General features: G+C 44.1%; 1 protein-coding gene across 10 annotated transcripts in view; it reads left to right on the top strand.

The window, feature by feature from the left end:
• Window positions 1-15,664, top strand: part of LOC135200049 (uncharacterized) — a 289,020-nt gene that overhangs the window by 258,987 nt on the left and 14,369 nt on the right. For all 10 annotated transcript variants that reach the window (XM_064228292.1, XM_064228287.1, XM_064228290.1 and 7 more), the window contains one exon: window positions 13,648-13,857. The gene's annotated coding sequence lies outside the window, so the exon portion shown is untranslated. The remainder of the gene's footprint in view (window positions 1-13,647; window positions 13,858-15,664) is intronic.

Here is a 15,664-nt window from a genome sequence, read left to right as displayed (position 1 = left end):
CTGGTACTTGACTTTTCAGCAAAGAAAGCTGAATCTGGTCCAGATGAGATTCCTGATGAAATGTTTAAACACATTTCAAGGAGCACAAAACTTTTAATAATCAGTATCATCAATAGAATATGGGATGAAAGCAGCTACCCTAGCATATGGGAATTAGCAACCATATTACCATTCCTTAAGCCTGGAAAGGATCCTCTCTGTGCAGCAAGTTACCGCCCCATTGCTTTAACTTGCTGTTTGTGTAAATTAATGGAAAAAGTGGTAAATGTAAGACTGATGTGGTATCTAGAGCACAATAATATTCTAACACCTCAGTGTGGTTTTTGAAAAATGCACTCCACCCCGGACATCTTACTGCAACTTGAAGCCTCTGTCTGTGAAGCCTTTGCCTCCAAACAACACAGTGTGACTGTTTTTTTTATATAGAAAAGGCATATGACACTGCTTGGAGACATGGGATTCTGAAGACAATGCATAATGTAGGTCTACGAGGCAAATTACCTTTATTTGTGAAATCCTTTTTACATTGTAGGTATTTTAAAGTTAAAGTTGGCAGTACTTTATCAGAGAAAAGGTGCCAAGGAGGTGTTCCCCAGGGCAGTGTCCTCAGTGTAACACTTTTTGCTCTGGCCATAAACAGCGTTGCAGCTGTTATTCCAAAAGAAGTCTTAAAGACACTGTTTGTGGATGACTTGTCAATATCCTTTGCTGCCACCTGGATGACTAGCCGAAAGAAAGTTGCAATTAACAATAAATAAAATAGTAAGTTAAGCTGAGAAACAGGGTTTTAAAATCTCTGTAAGCAAGACTACTGCTGTCCACTTCTGTCGGATCAGGGGAGTGCATCCTGATCCAGACCTCTATTTGTATGGCCGTAGAATCCCATGTGTAGAACAGGTACACTTCTTAGGCCTAGTTTTTAACAGTAGATTGACTTGGGTCCCCCATATCAAACATAAAAGCAAAGAGCCTAGCAGCTCTACACATCTTGAAGGTGCTTTCTCACACCAGTTGGGGAGCTGATAGAAATCTTTTACTAAAGCTTCATAAATCTTTAATCTTATCAAAGCTGTTATATGGTTGTGAAGTATATTCTTCAGCTTCCTCATCTAACTTAAAGATTTTAGATTCAGTGCATCATTCTGGTATTCGTATAGCCACAGGAGCTTTCCGTTCATCACCAATATCTAGTTTGATAGTTGATGCAGGAGAGATGCCCCTTGAACTCCATTGCCAGTCATCCTTACTTCGGTACTGGTTTAGAGTGCAAAGACTCCCCAAATCTCTGGCATTTGCTGTGACGAATAGAAATATTTTTAATGGTTTTTACGAAAATCATTCAAGGTATCCCACTCCTTTTAGCTATAGAATTAAAAAAAATTTAGAGGATACAAATATTAAAAAATTTCCCATTATTCCCTTTGTGTATCCCAGTACTCCTGTCTGGAGGCTACCTGGTGTGAAATTCTGCAGGTACTTCAATGGAGCAAAGAGGCATAAATCTGATGAGGAAATGAGGGCAATATTTTTAGAGCATGTACCAGAGCATATAGATACATGTTTTATATTTACTGATGGCTCCAAGTCCAATTCCGGCGTTGGATATAGAGTTTTTAGAGAATCTTTTAACCGCAGAGGTGCACTTCCTTCTGTTGCCTCAAACTATACAGCTGAATTGTATGGCATCCTAGTAGCACTGGAACATATTGTAACACTCTCAGTGTGTAGCTACACTATTTTGTGACTCCAAAAGTGCCTTACAGTCCCTGGAAGTCTTTAATACTGATCATCCCTTGGTGTTGAAGATCTTGCAGTGGATCTTCTTGCACCAAAATAGAGGCAGCATTGTTTCATTTTGTTGGGTTCCTGCCCATGTGAACATATCGGGAAACGAAGAGGCAGACAAGCTAGCCAAATCAGCAGCTCAAACTTTGGTACCGAGAAAATGCCGTTCCATATCGTGATACATTCTTTGATATATGGAAATCTGTCCAGCGTTTATGGGCACTGCAGTGGGACAGAGCAGGCCCCAATAAAATGAAAGAAATTAATAGACAGACACACCCTTGGAAATATGACCTAATACCAAGGAAGTGGGAGGTTGTATTGTGTAGATTACGTATTGGCCATACGCGTTTAACTCACGGCTATCTGATGGATGGGGAGAATGAGCCCTTCTGTGACGATTGCTTAGTTCCACTGACTGTTTGGCATTTGCTGGTTGAGTGTCCCAGTCTGGTGGAACTAAGGAATAATTTTTTAGCTTATAGTAGTGAAGCAGGTGGTAATTATAGCATGCCAAAACTGTTGGGAGAAAGCATGTGTGTTAATAACGTTATCTCTTTTATCAAAGAAGCTGGTCTTCTCAAATATATCTGACAGCTGTGCTGTCTTAGTATTTACTTTTTTCCCCTTTTTATATGTTTTAATTGTTATTTGTTCAGATTAATTAACAATTCTTTTTATTAGAATTTTATTTGATCAGAATTTTATTCTTATTTTTATCAGAAATTTATTTTTTTTAAATCTAATTTATATGTATCTTTTAAAAAAAATAAAATTATTTAAAATCTTGTTTAATGTATTATAAAATTTAAAAAATCACACTTAGTATTCGGCGTCGGTGACCCTGGTAGTTGTGACGCCAGAAAACCCACAATCAATCAATCAATCAATCATTGCAACTCCGCCTTCTCATCAAACAGTAATGAAATAGCGGTTTAGTGGTTTAGCGTTTTCAGCCCTTTGTAAATCACAGGGATTAAGCCGTCTTCGCGGGTTGTTGTCATCGGCGGGACTTTTCTACGTTCAGAATCTTGAGAGTTACTTCTCTCAATTCGGCTGTGAAGACGTAGGTCGGCATTCACCTATCACCTTCGTCTTCAACGCACAGTGTTGTTTTTCCTTAGTTGAGATTCAACTACTATGAGAACTGTCTTGCCATCAGGACCTCGGTCTCTAGAAGGCAATTGACTTTTGCCTGTTGGGCACATGCCTTGAGAGAATCATCATCTCGTCTTCCAGCATTGGTGGCAACAGATAGGCAATTTGTATGGTCTCTCGGCATAACCCTTCAAAAGGCGAGGGTCACGTGACTACGCCTCGGATGCTTGGACAGCTCGCCTCACACAACGGAACGCAGTCAGTCGGCAGCTGTCGAAGCATCCAAGACCGTCACGAGCTATGCTGTGGACTTTGTATTGGTTGTTCCAGATCAGTTATTACTTCATCCCACCAGCGTGTTCCGGTACCCATAACCATCGACACCCACTATGGAGTGTCAGTCTTTATCCACTGCGGAGACGAAGAGACTTCGCTGCAGTGGGATACGAGACCACGAGACACTTCGCTGCAGTGGGATACGAGACGCGAGACACTTCGCTGCAGTGGGATACGAGACCGCGAGACACTTCGCTGCAGGCGTAAAGACCAATATGGGTACTGGACATCACTCCGAAGAATATGTTGAACAGGAAGATGGATAGGTCATCGCGACCATATCCTTTTTTCCCTCCGGGACTACCCACAGGTCCTTGGAACCTCATTTCCCTAGACCAGTGGTGGATGCTTGTAAGATGTGTTGGCTTACCCAGCTCCTTGACAGGACAAGTTGCATCTCGTCCATGGTGTGCAGTTGTAGAGGTAAGAAGGTTGCGAGAGTGACTGGCTCTCCCCGTTCCACGCCTTGTCTCTCCATTCCTCGTCCTTCGGGTTGAGGTTAGGACTCGAACTCACACTGGCTGGTTGGACGATTGATGCGGTAAGCCTATACAGTTACCATCTGAGTTACGACCTAGATCCGTTCCGACCAACAGGTCGTAAGTCAGAATGGTCGTTAGTCGAATACCAGCCAAATGGCAGACACTTGGATTATAAGTACTCAAGTTAAAGTGGATGACTTGAAGATTATACTGTACTCGAGGACATATGATATGAATGTGTTGCATTTTTAAGTAACTTTTTCTGTTGAATAATATTACTGTGTATGTACAAGCTGTTTATTTATCATTTTTATGCCTTTTAGTTTCACTTTTATAATTTTATCATACTTTTCTGTTGAATAATAGTACATATGTATATACAAGCTGTTTATTTATCATTTTTATGCCTTTTAGTTTCACTTTTATCATTTTATCATACTTTTTATGTTGAATATTATTACTGTTGTACATATATACAAGCTGTTTATTTATCATTTTTATGCCTTTTAGTTTCACTTTTATCATTTTATCATTGAGATATTTTTAATGTTATACTGTAGGTGCAATGTATTTAGCTTTTTTTTTCAGTTGTTTAGTTGATATACTACATACATCTTAATATAATATGGTTTTAGAAATAAAAAAATAAGCAAAACAAAACTAAAAATTAATGTTCACTGGTGCTTGGTTCGAAGTCATCCACACTTTCTTCATACGCACGGTCGAAAGAAAGATCAGCCACTAAGTCAGGCGAGGCAGGGGATGGGGAACGGGTGGTTACCGCGCTGGCCGATGTAGGGGACGGGGTGGCTTCGATGCTGGATGAGGCGGGCTTTTGTGTTCGCTTGACAAACATGCTAAGTGTCGTTTGGATCTTCTGCTTTTTCTTCTCATCGTAGATTTCATTGTATGGCCTCATTACTTCTTGCATAGCTCTCTCTATCCGGGCAAACCGTTCAACATTCGGATCCATTCCTTCCAATTTATGCAGCTTTATATTAAGCATTTGTATGGCTTCCGATAATCCCTTTACAGTAAACTTTCTTTCAGGCTCCTCCTCTTCTACAACTTCCTTTTCTGCCTCTCTTCTTTCTTCTTCAGCTTTCCTTTCTTCTTCTATTGCTAACAGTTCTTTATTTGTTAATTCCTCAGGTTCTTCACTTATCAGTTCTTCAATCATCCTTTTTATGTTTCTTATCAGAATCATAGAAGTAATCCTGCTCCTTCCTCTAGCAAGGGGAGGAAGGAGGCTGACAATAATGCAAACCCTTCCCAGAATTTTGCATTAATGTCTCCGATGCCAATATTCTTCACAGCCCTTTTTCGGATGAGTCACGATCCCTCACTCATTTCGAAAAGGCCCAGAAGTCTGACTCTTGATCTCGCAGCTCCTATACTCCGATCAAGTTGTCAGAGGTAGCAGGGCACTCCTCCTCACTCATACGACCAGGAGGAGTAGCCTAGGTGTCCAGAACTCCAGTCAGTTCTAGAGGCTCACTCAGATTCCTCCCACCAATCAGTGAGTCTTCCTATTGTTAAAGGACCGAAAGGTTTGTATTACGTATCGGAACAAATAACAATTTGTCGAAAATTGTATTTTTCCTAACTATACAAACCTGAGGTCCTTTAACAAATATGCCTACCTCATCCCACCCCTCAATCTGAACCTGGGCCGAAAGGCAAAGTGGAGTGTTTACATCCGGGCAGGCTAGCCTGGCCCACGGTAGTTACTGCCTAACCACCTTGTTCAAGAGTCAACGGCCGTAATTCCAGCTACGCCGAAAGTATATTCCTATTGTTAAAAGACCTCAGGTTTGTATAGTTAGGAAATACAATTTTCAACAAATTTTTATATTTCTTAATGAATATTTTTTACGACAGCCGTAAAACCGATTTGCCGCTAAGTGATTCCGCCACTAACCGTGGGCCGCTTGTATATGCCTATTGTTTTCAACAAAACTCTTGATTCAAAATCGGGAAGTGTAAGTAGGCTTACTCGGCAATTGTTGAGTACTTTGACAGAGTAATGTGGTTTTTTATGTGAATTCAAATACGTAGTGCTATTGATGACACTTTTTGAATAATTTAACCTTATGTATTTCTGGAGTAACCTTGTTTTATTGCATTATCTGTTTGCCCTCAACATATAGTTTGTTCCTACACGTTATACAAACCATCGGTCCTTTACATAAGGAATTACTTTCAGCGCCAGCTGGAACCGGTCGTAAGATTCTGTAACAAGGTAGTTAGGCAGTAACTGCTTGTCCGATAGTCGGGAGTCCCTTCGACTGTATATAAACATTCCACTTTGCTTTCAACCGCCGTCGTGTGCAGACGTTCTCTCTCTGCCCGCTCCTGAGTGAGATTAACCATTCTTTCTCTTTTTTTTTTCCTTTTGTTATTATAATTGTGTTTATTTGTCTATATTTGTGTGTTTGTATGCTCAGTATGCAAGCCCACGAATCAGATAAGCCCTCTCGGCCCCCATCTATGCGGCAATTATGCCCTGGAGTCGGGGCCAGGAAATGTGGAGCTTCCCACTCCAGTATTGATGTGGACCCTCATGCCCTATGTGCGAGATGCCAAGGGCTTGAATGCAATAGATTGGACACCTGTGACACTTGTATCTCTTGGTCGGAGGAGCAGTGGGAGAGATACGAGGGAAGGAAGAAGCCGCATAAGCCTGCCAAGACGTCATCGGAGGGTTCTCCCTTGACTCCTTTAGTGACTGATACGTCGTCTTCTTTCCTTCCCCCAAGTAAACTCCCCTGTCTCGCTCTTTTCCCTTCGGGGGACATGTCTCTCTCCGCTTCTTCACTCGATCTGTTGAGTGCAGAAGAGGGAGGGAAACATGCCGACTTGGGAGTTATACTCTGGAACTTCTGTTCGCTCTGTGGGGGATCCTTACCCCTCTGGGCGAACAGGAAGTCCCCCTATTAACTCGACTTTTACTCCTTCAGGTTTGTCTGACTCCACGGGTGGGTACCTTCGGCAGGTATGGCTGACTGAATCTTCCTGGCACTCCTTCAGTACGGGGACTGCTTCATCATCTCACAGCAGCCCCAGTGACCCATGGAGCCGAGTCAAGGACACTGACAACCATTTCAACACCTGGGTATGCAGCAGCACCACATCTGGTGTACACTCAACACGTGGTGCAAACACCAGTGCCGCATACCTCAAGGGTGGAATATCTCCCACCCCCTCCTCCTCCAGGTTATGCTGTCCTCACTCCCCCGCCAGACTTCAAGTGCCCGAAGAGTTCGCCTCTGGACTTCTCTCCTGTCTCCATCGCTGTACCTGTCGCCCCTGTCCCTGCCCGTGGAAGTGCTGCTGCATCATCAGTTCCTCCTTCCCAGGCCGCCCTGGAGTCTGCTGCTTTGGCAGCTGCTGCAGCCCCATCTTGGGTGGGGGATCTCTCTGCTGTCCTGAAGAAGCTGGTGAAGAGGAAATCTTAAGAAGAAGAAGGAGGTGTCGTCATCGTCTTCTTCGTCTTTGTCTTCATCGTCGTCGTCTTCTGCCGCCTCCTCCACTTCTCCTTCCAAGGCTGCCCAGCTGAAGAAGAAATCTTTTTCAGGGACTTCTAAGGGCCTGTCACATCGTCCCAGTGAGACAGGTGGGCCTTTCGCTGGTCCTCGACTTCCCCAGGGAAGAGCAAGGCAGGGACTGTGGAGGTACCAGCTGTTGCCAGTACCTCTGCTCCCAGATCTAGAGGTTCCACCTCAGGACCAGGAACCGTCTCGGCTTCTCGCCAGCGAGTTTCTCCGAGGTACAGTCACCTGCTAGTGACTGTGCAGTTAGAGTCCCAGAGTGCTGAGTACGCTCACCACCAATACTCCAGCATGGGGCAGAAGGATGGTAAGAGTCACCCAGGTGACTATCGCCTAACCAGTGATCATTCATGTAACGATTGTCCAGTCTGCAGGGTTGACGTGACGGTCCCACTGGACCGTGCACGAGGCGAGACTGGGAGGAGGTCCCCCAGTCCCCGGGAGCAGCTTTGGCTGCTTCTGGGACTGTGACGCATTGAGAGGATGGTGCTCATTCTTGTCGCGTTGGTGGACACTACCCGTCACCTGTCCATTGATCACACCAGCGTGATCAGAAGGTCCGGGCAGCCGGTAGCGGTTCCTCTGACGCGCAAGATTCACGCTACCATCCTCGGACCAGCGCTTCTTCTCAGGGAGACCACCTGTCTAGACTTGCAAACCGGTCATCACTGCAGGTTTGTGAATACCTGCAGCCCTCTCCGTCCACCGTTTCTGCCAGTAGACAGAACGGGAGCATCAGATCTGCCTCACCTGTCCCTTCAACCTCCTCGGGATACACCGGGAGGAGTGAGGCTACCAGTGGTTACCGTGAGGAGTGTGCTTCTCACGGTCCATCCACGAGAGCGTATGTGCCTTGTTTGGTCCCAGGACCCAAGAGGTCATATGCTCACATGGTCAGAGGAGATCAACGCGGGGCTGACAAGGTTTTTCCTTCTGAAGGAAGTGTCTCGGGAGGGGCTCGGCCTGGATTGACCTGACGGTCCATTGCCTCAGGACGCAGTCACTCCCAAGATGCAAAGGTTGTTTGCAGAGGTCATCGCGCTGATTCATCAGCACAATGACCTCGGGGAAGGATCAATGGTTGCCCCCTCTGACCGTCCATCATGATTAGAGTCGTTCTGGGGTTCAAAGAAGGAACCCTGAGCATCTGTAGGGCTCCCATGGTCCTCCTTGGCTGACAGGGTCGCAGCTTCCTTGTGACTGGTAGCTCTGCTTTTGGGAAACTGTCAGTCTGGAGGTAGGGCTATCTCTACCTGGCCCACCAGACTGCTAACCTGTGGGCTAACCTGCTACTTAGGAGGAGGGATGCTGTCCTGAATCGGGTAACCAGGTCGGCTGGTCCGGAGTTGGCATTGGGTCTCGGGAATGGACTGTTGCTGGATTCCTCCTCTCTCTTCCCTAGAAAGATGATGGATGCTGCGGTGGAGAAACAGAGAGCTTAAGACGGCGACCGTTTGGTACACCAGGCAGTTACGAAGATGTCTGGACTGTCTCGTTCAACTGCGGCTAGCCCTTGGAGCCTAGCTAGCTCTTCCTCCGCCCCCAAGACTTCTGTACCATCAAAGGGGGCGCGTGGAAAGACCCAGCCTTCCTCCTCCTCTTGCGGGAAGGGGAATAAGCGAAAGGGGGAAATGCAAGGGACGACGTTCCCTCTCGCCTGCTGCCGAAAGTGGGGGGGGGGGGGGGGGGGGGGGGTGGGGGGGGTACCTGGTGAGCCATTGGGCAACATGGCAGCACTATGGAGCCGAGACCAGGGTAGTAGATGTCCTTCGGGAGGGATATTTTCTCCCCTTCGAGTTGAGGCCACCCCTCAATTCCCATCCGGTCCATCACCCAACATCCGTTCCCGGTTCTGCCAGGGACGTAGCATTCAAGGAAGAAGTGCAGACAATGCTGAGCAAGGGAACTGTAGAAATCGTGTGAGAACTCTCATCGGGTTCTACAGCTGACTTTTTCCTGGTGGAGAAGTTTACAGGGGCTAGAGACCGGTGATAGATATCTCTCCTCTGAACCGATTCGTTTGCCAGACTCAGTTCACGATGGAAATGGCACATTCCATGCTCGATTCTGTCAGGGAGAACAATTTCATGCCTTTGGTGGACCTGAAGGATGCATATTTTCAAATACCCATCCATCAGTCCTCCAGGAAGTACCTCCACTTTATCCATGATGGGACGGTGTTCCAATTCAGGGCACTTTGTTTCGGGCTCTCAAACGCCCCTCAGGTGTTCATGTGAGTGTTCACTCTGGTGTCGGCTTGGGCCCATTCGGTCGGGATAAGTCTTTTTGAGGTATCTCGATGATTGGCTGGTCCTGGCGAGCTCTCACTCGCAGTTACTACAGGACAGGGATCGCTTTCTCGACTTTGTCGCGACCTAGGGATCGTGATAAATTTCGAGAAGTCGGATCTCAAGCCCAAGCAGAGAATAATGCACCTGGATATGCTGATCGATACGGTAGCAGCACTGGTTTTTCCTGTAGACTCACGGATCAGCAGTTTCAGAGAGGCAGCTCGACGGTTTCTGTCGTGACAGGAACAGCCAGCTCAGCTTTGGCAGGTCGTGATTGGTCACCTGTCATCATTAGAGAAGTTAGTCCTTCACAGGCGTCTTCACCTGCGTTCTCTGCAATGGAGACTGAAGGCGTGTTGGTCACAGGCACAGGATCCGCAATCCTTCCTTGTTCCTCTCACGGAGGAAGTAAGGGAGGATTTAGCCTGGTGGCTAGACGGCAGGAACCTCTTAATAGGAGTGCAGTTGCACACTCCCCCTCCAGAGATGCTTCTGTTCTCGGATGTATCGACTGAGGGTTGGGGCGCGCACCTTGAGGAGTTGCTGGTTTCAGGTGTGTGGAATCGACACGACGAGCACCTTCACATCAACGTTCTGGAACTCAACAGCGTTTCTGGCACTCCCAGAATTCTGGGAACAGCTGATGGGACACTGGTGTTTATGAGTTACCGTGGTGTATGTAAACAAACAGGGGCACCTAGTGTCCCTCCCATTGCATCAGTTGACAGTGCAGCTGTGTGAGTGGGCAGCAGCTCACTCGGTAGAGCTGTCAGCCAGGTACATTTCAGGCAAGAGGAATGTAGTGGCAGACAAGCTCAGCCGCCTGAATCAGGTGATTGGGACAGAATGGTCTCTACACTCAGATGTGACGGAAATGCTGTTCGACCTGTGGGGGCACCCAGTGGTGGATCTGTTTGCCACCCGGCACAACAGAAAACTCCCAGTTTTCTTGTCCATCATGCCAGACCCATAGGCAGCTGCAGAGGATGTGTTCCAACACCCATGCGACAACCTCGAAGTGCACGCCTTTCCCACGTTCTGTCTGATTCACAAGGTGATCTCACAAGGTGATCAGCAGGGTGCTGGTGACCAGCAACCTTCGGATGATTCTAGTGGCTCCCAAATGGCCTCAGGCTGTTTGGCATCCGGACCTACTGGCTCTTCTCTCGGAGGCATTGCTGTGTTACCACCAAGCAGTACATTCCCTGTGTCTTCACGGCTGGCGGTTATCCGCCATCTCTTGCGAGCGAGAGGCTTTTCTCGCCGAGCAGCAACAGAGATGGCAGGATACCTCAGACAGTCCTCTGCAGCAATATACCAGGGAAAGTGGTCCATCTTCTGTGGTTGGTGTCGTAGACACTCAGAGCCACTCTTCAGCAGGGAGTGGATTTCCTAGTCTTTCTTTGCCGAAAGAAGCTCCTCTCTGTTTCTGCAGTTGAAGGATATAGAGCCACTTTGGCTTTAGTCCTTAAGCTGCGGGGGCGGTGGATATTTCCTCTTCCATGGAAATATCCCTCCTTATGAGGAGCTTCAAGAGATCTTGCCCACCCAGGGAACTCAGGCCCCCTGAGTGGGACGTGACTCTTGTCTTTAGTAGTTTGACTCGTAGACCCTACGAGCCTCTCTGGGAGTCGTCAGACAGGGATCTGACCCTCAAGATCGTCTTTCTGCTGGCCCTGGCATCAGCGAAGAGAGTAGGGGAACTTCATGTTCTCTTATAATGTTAAACACTCGAGGGGAATGGGATCGGTTATGCTCTATTTCATACCGGATTTCATAGCGAAGACTCAGAATCCTTCTGTCCCTGACGATAGGTTCGAGTCCTTTACGATCCCCTCCCTAGAGGACTTTACTGGTAATGATGCAGAAGAGATGCTACATTGTCCTGTAAGAGTGCTACGGCGCTATCTGAAGAGAACTCGACATCTCAGGCCTGAGTGTCAACGCCTCTTCATTAGCACGGGGGTAACCAAGAAAGAAGTGTCCAAGAACACTATTTCTTTCTGGCTTCGTGAGGTGATCAGGAAAGCGTATGACTCCAAAAGGAGTTTCGACACTGGTACCTTTCGTCTGAGAGCCCACAAAGTTAGAGGTATTGGTCCCACCCTTGTGTTCCACAAAAACTTGTCGGTTGCAAGGTGCTGAAGGCAGGGGTGTGGTCCAGCCGGGACCACCTTCACCACCTTCTACCTTCAGGATATTGCCCACAGGTCCTTGGGCACTTTTTCCTAGGGACCTGTGGTGGCTGCTCAACAAGTTATGTAGCTTGCCCAGCTCCTCTAATGGGACAAGGTTGCATCTCGTCCTTGTGGTAACCGTGTGAATGGAGAGCAAATGAGAGTGTGACTGGCTTCTCTTCCTTCTTCTTCTCTTCCTGCGGGCAGAGTGTGTCGGTCGTCACATGCTGGAGAGGGCAATAGATGCAGGTAAGCTGTGTGACTGAGCTCCATTCTTTTCCTTTCATTAGGGATAGAAGCATGTATCCATCCCTTTCCTAACAAGGGGGGAAGCAGACAGCAGTAAGAGACAAACCCAATACTATATAATTGGCCTCTTACTTCCGACTATAAATTCTTGTTTGCTGTTCATAAAAGGTTACGCATGCCTCCCTCTTATGAATTTGGTCCAGAGGTCTGCCCATTTGGTCTAGCAGTAGTCTCACTCCGATCATTTGGACAGAGGTAAGACTCCCCCCCTTCCTCTTACAACCAGGGAGGGAACCTTGGTTGGGTGAACACCAGTCTGTTCACAAGTCTCAGATTCCTCTCACCAATCAGTGAGTCTTCCTTATGTAAAGGACCGATGGTTTGTATAACGTGTAGGAACAAATCACAGTTTTTGAAAGTAAATCACAGTTTTTGAAAGTAAATCACAGTTTTTGAAAGTAAATCACAGTTTTTGAAAGTAAATTGTATTTTTCCTAACTATACAAACCTGAGGTCCTTTACATATATGCCCACCTCATGCCACCCCTCAATCTGTTCCTGGGCTTGAAAGCAAAGTGGAATGTTTACATCCAGTCGGGCGGGACCCCCGACTATCGGACAAGCAGTTATTGCCTAACTACCTTGTTATAGAATAACGACTGGTTCCAGCTGGTGCTGAAAGTAATTTCTTATGTAAAGGACCTCAGGTTTGCGTAGTTAGGAAAAATACAGTTTACTCTAAAAGATTGTGATATTTTGAGAAAATGCCAAAAGGAAAAAAAAAAAAGATTACTCCATTTGTAATAACTTGAAACTGAAAGGTAGAAAGCAGAATATTTTTATTGAAAAAAATTCTTTTTATAAGAAACACACCCAGGTTAATTTTTTATCCTTGTTAGCAACTAATTATCAGAATACTTAAGGTGATAATTCAATCACCTTTCATTGGAAATTGTGATTTTACTTTAGGCACCCTACCAAAATATAAGTTTTCTATGTGTTCCATAAGAAAACATGTTATGGTAGGGTGGCTAAGTTCAATCACAATTTCCACCTACATTAGAAGGTCTTGCAAATTTATGTGATAAAATTTTTCTCAATAAATAGGAATAAATAGTTATGATGATGATAATGCAGAGTGAAAAATGACCCTGGTTGTTTAAGCATTAGCAATCAGTAACTTTATTATCTGATGTTTATGTTAGTATACTGTAACTCGTTATATGTTCGTGAATTATAACCTCCTCTTTCTCTACTAATCCGGAGGGAATTTCTGACATGAAAGGGATTATATTTTTAAGCTTTTTCTGAATTCCATAAGGCTTTTATCCTTCCATGCACCTGTTGACTGGCTCTTACAGCACTCTGTAGGTGGTGTTTCTTTTACTAAGCCTTTTACTTTATATTCATTTCTTTTTATCTCTTCACCCTATATTTCCAACTTTCATTTTCTTTCATTTTACCTGGCTCCAGTTTTCATTTTTCAAAGAAGTAATTTGGGTGATACCTGGCTCCAATTTTCATTTTTCATTTATAAAAGAAGTAATTTGGGTGAGCTGTATAGGAATCTAGAAGTGTGGCTTAGTGGTATCTTCAAAATGTGTCATAATGATGGTAAACAACTACTAGTACATAATAAGTTTGACATGAGTGAATTATACTTACTTTTGTCCCATAGGTCTGACCCTGAATGGTAATGGAGATCTTATGACAGTTCAATCAACAATACCTGGGTGTGTGGAGGTACTGACCATCAGCCCAGAGTCTGGGAAGATTATAAAACAGTTGAAAATAGAGCTGTGTTCTCCATTAGAAGGTCAACGGCTTCTAAGTAAACCAAGGTTCATCAGTTATCAAAAGGAAGATAGACTTTTAATTGTGGACTTGGGTAAGTAAATCTGAAGAAAAGTAAACCCTTAGAAAAAGTAAGTGTACAAAATGTGCAGCATAAACTAAGAAAATTGTCAAGAGGTGCACAAATGATGTAGCATAAACACTTAAAAAATATTTTTCAAATCATCTCAATTTTTACTCTCTAATAATGAGAGTTATGTTCCATGTGTTATAACTGGCAGGAAATTCAAGTAGCCAGATACAATTTAAATAGATCAAGTCATTTTTGGTTTTGATACTGAAATTGCCATATAGTACAATACTACACTAATTGTTATTTCTTTTTTCCTCTTAAGGTACGGGCAAGTTCCTTAACCTCAAGTGTGAAATTATTATTTCTTTTCTTTTATAAACACTGTTAAGTGAAGTTTTCTGTAGGATCTTCATGATATTTCCTTTCAACTACTTAAATAACACTTGTAATTTCTCAGATTCCATAAGCCTTAAGGGGGCCGGCCGGAACCCCTATATATGGTGGTATAGGGCGAAAAATGCAAAGTCATGAAAAAATTCATGGAGCTTCATATGGCAATTGAGAATACGTATACAAAATATTTCGTCAAAATTCCTCTTACTTTCGTAGTTACAGGGTAATTAGTAAACATAACTCAATAAGCCTAAAACATTCATCCGTACAAGAAAATGCAATATTTCTTCTGTTATCGTAAATTTTGATAATTATTGTCAAAGAAATTGTGAGAAATGGCATCTGTAGAGATTCCGTGGCTCACATAAGCGAGTATTTGGTTCAATCATGAATCAGTTGGACCATAGACTTCAAGTAGATTACACTTTCGAGTTTCACCTCGTGACATTCTCTTGCTTTTACGTATGTTTATGTATGTTTCGGCAAGAAGTTCATCATGCCAATGAGGAAAAGACAAGGAAAACATCTCGCTAACATACAGACGAAGAAAAATCGACTCAAGATATTACAGAATATCATGATATACGCGTAGTTAGTTAAGAGAGAGGGGTGAGGGTTGCTTAGTAACGCCCCCTTCTTGCCTGACAGCACACGTCACACTGTGCCCAAGGCTACGATTTTTGAGCAGAGAGATCTTCATTTATGATAAATAACATAGTTTTGGTTTTTTAATACCCAAAATGGAATATGAAATTCATAATAATCATGATTTATCAAATTGTCTTTGTAAAAAGAGAGTACACCTTCGAGTCTCACCTCTGACATTCTCATGCATTTACGTTTGTTTATCTTTGTTTCGGCAAGAATGTCATCATGCCAAAGAGGAAAATACAAGGAAAACATCTCGCTAACATACAGAAGAAAATTCACTGTAATAAGCCCGAGTTAGTGAAGGGGAGAGAGGGGGTTACGTAGAAAGGAGTGCCCCATCTTGCCTCAAGCAGTGCCCCAGGCTATGATATATGAACAAAGGGATCATCATTTATGATTAAATTATGATAAATAAAATAGTATTGGTTTATTAATACACAAAAAAGAAATATACATTCATAATAATCATTATTTATTAACATTGTCTTTATAGAAATACGAAGGAAAACTTTGAACGCCCGTATCTCAAAACTATACTTATTGACCCTCAAAATCTATCTCCTCACTTAGTTTTAAAGCTATAACATTGGAATTTGGTATATAACTCAGAAAGACATTATAGAACAATCAAATAAGAGCCCTTTTTTCCAATTTTTGTTTCGTCTTTTTTTTTAAAAATTCATATCTAGCAAAAAAATGACTTTTAGAAAAAAAAAACTCCATTTGATTGGAGGTCTACATCAGGTCTATTTATGGTAGTAATCCCAGGTCTTAATATTAAATA

This window comes from Macrobrachium nipponense, chromosome 26, assembly GCF_015104395.2.
Source record: "Macrobrachium nipponense isolate FS-2020 chromosome 26, ASM1510439v2, whole genome shotgun sequence".
Taxonomy (NCBI): Eukaryota; Metazoa; Arthropoda; class Malacostraca; order Decapoda; family Palaemonidae; genus Macrobrachium; species Macrobrachium nipponense.
The sequence above is the reverse complement of the archived record's forward strand: the minus strand, read 5'-3'. Positions and strand labels throughout refer to the sequence as shown.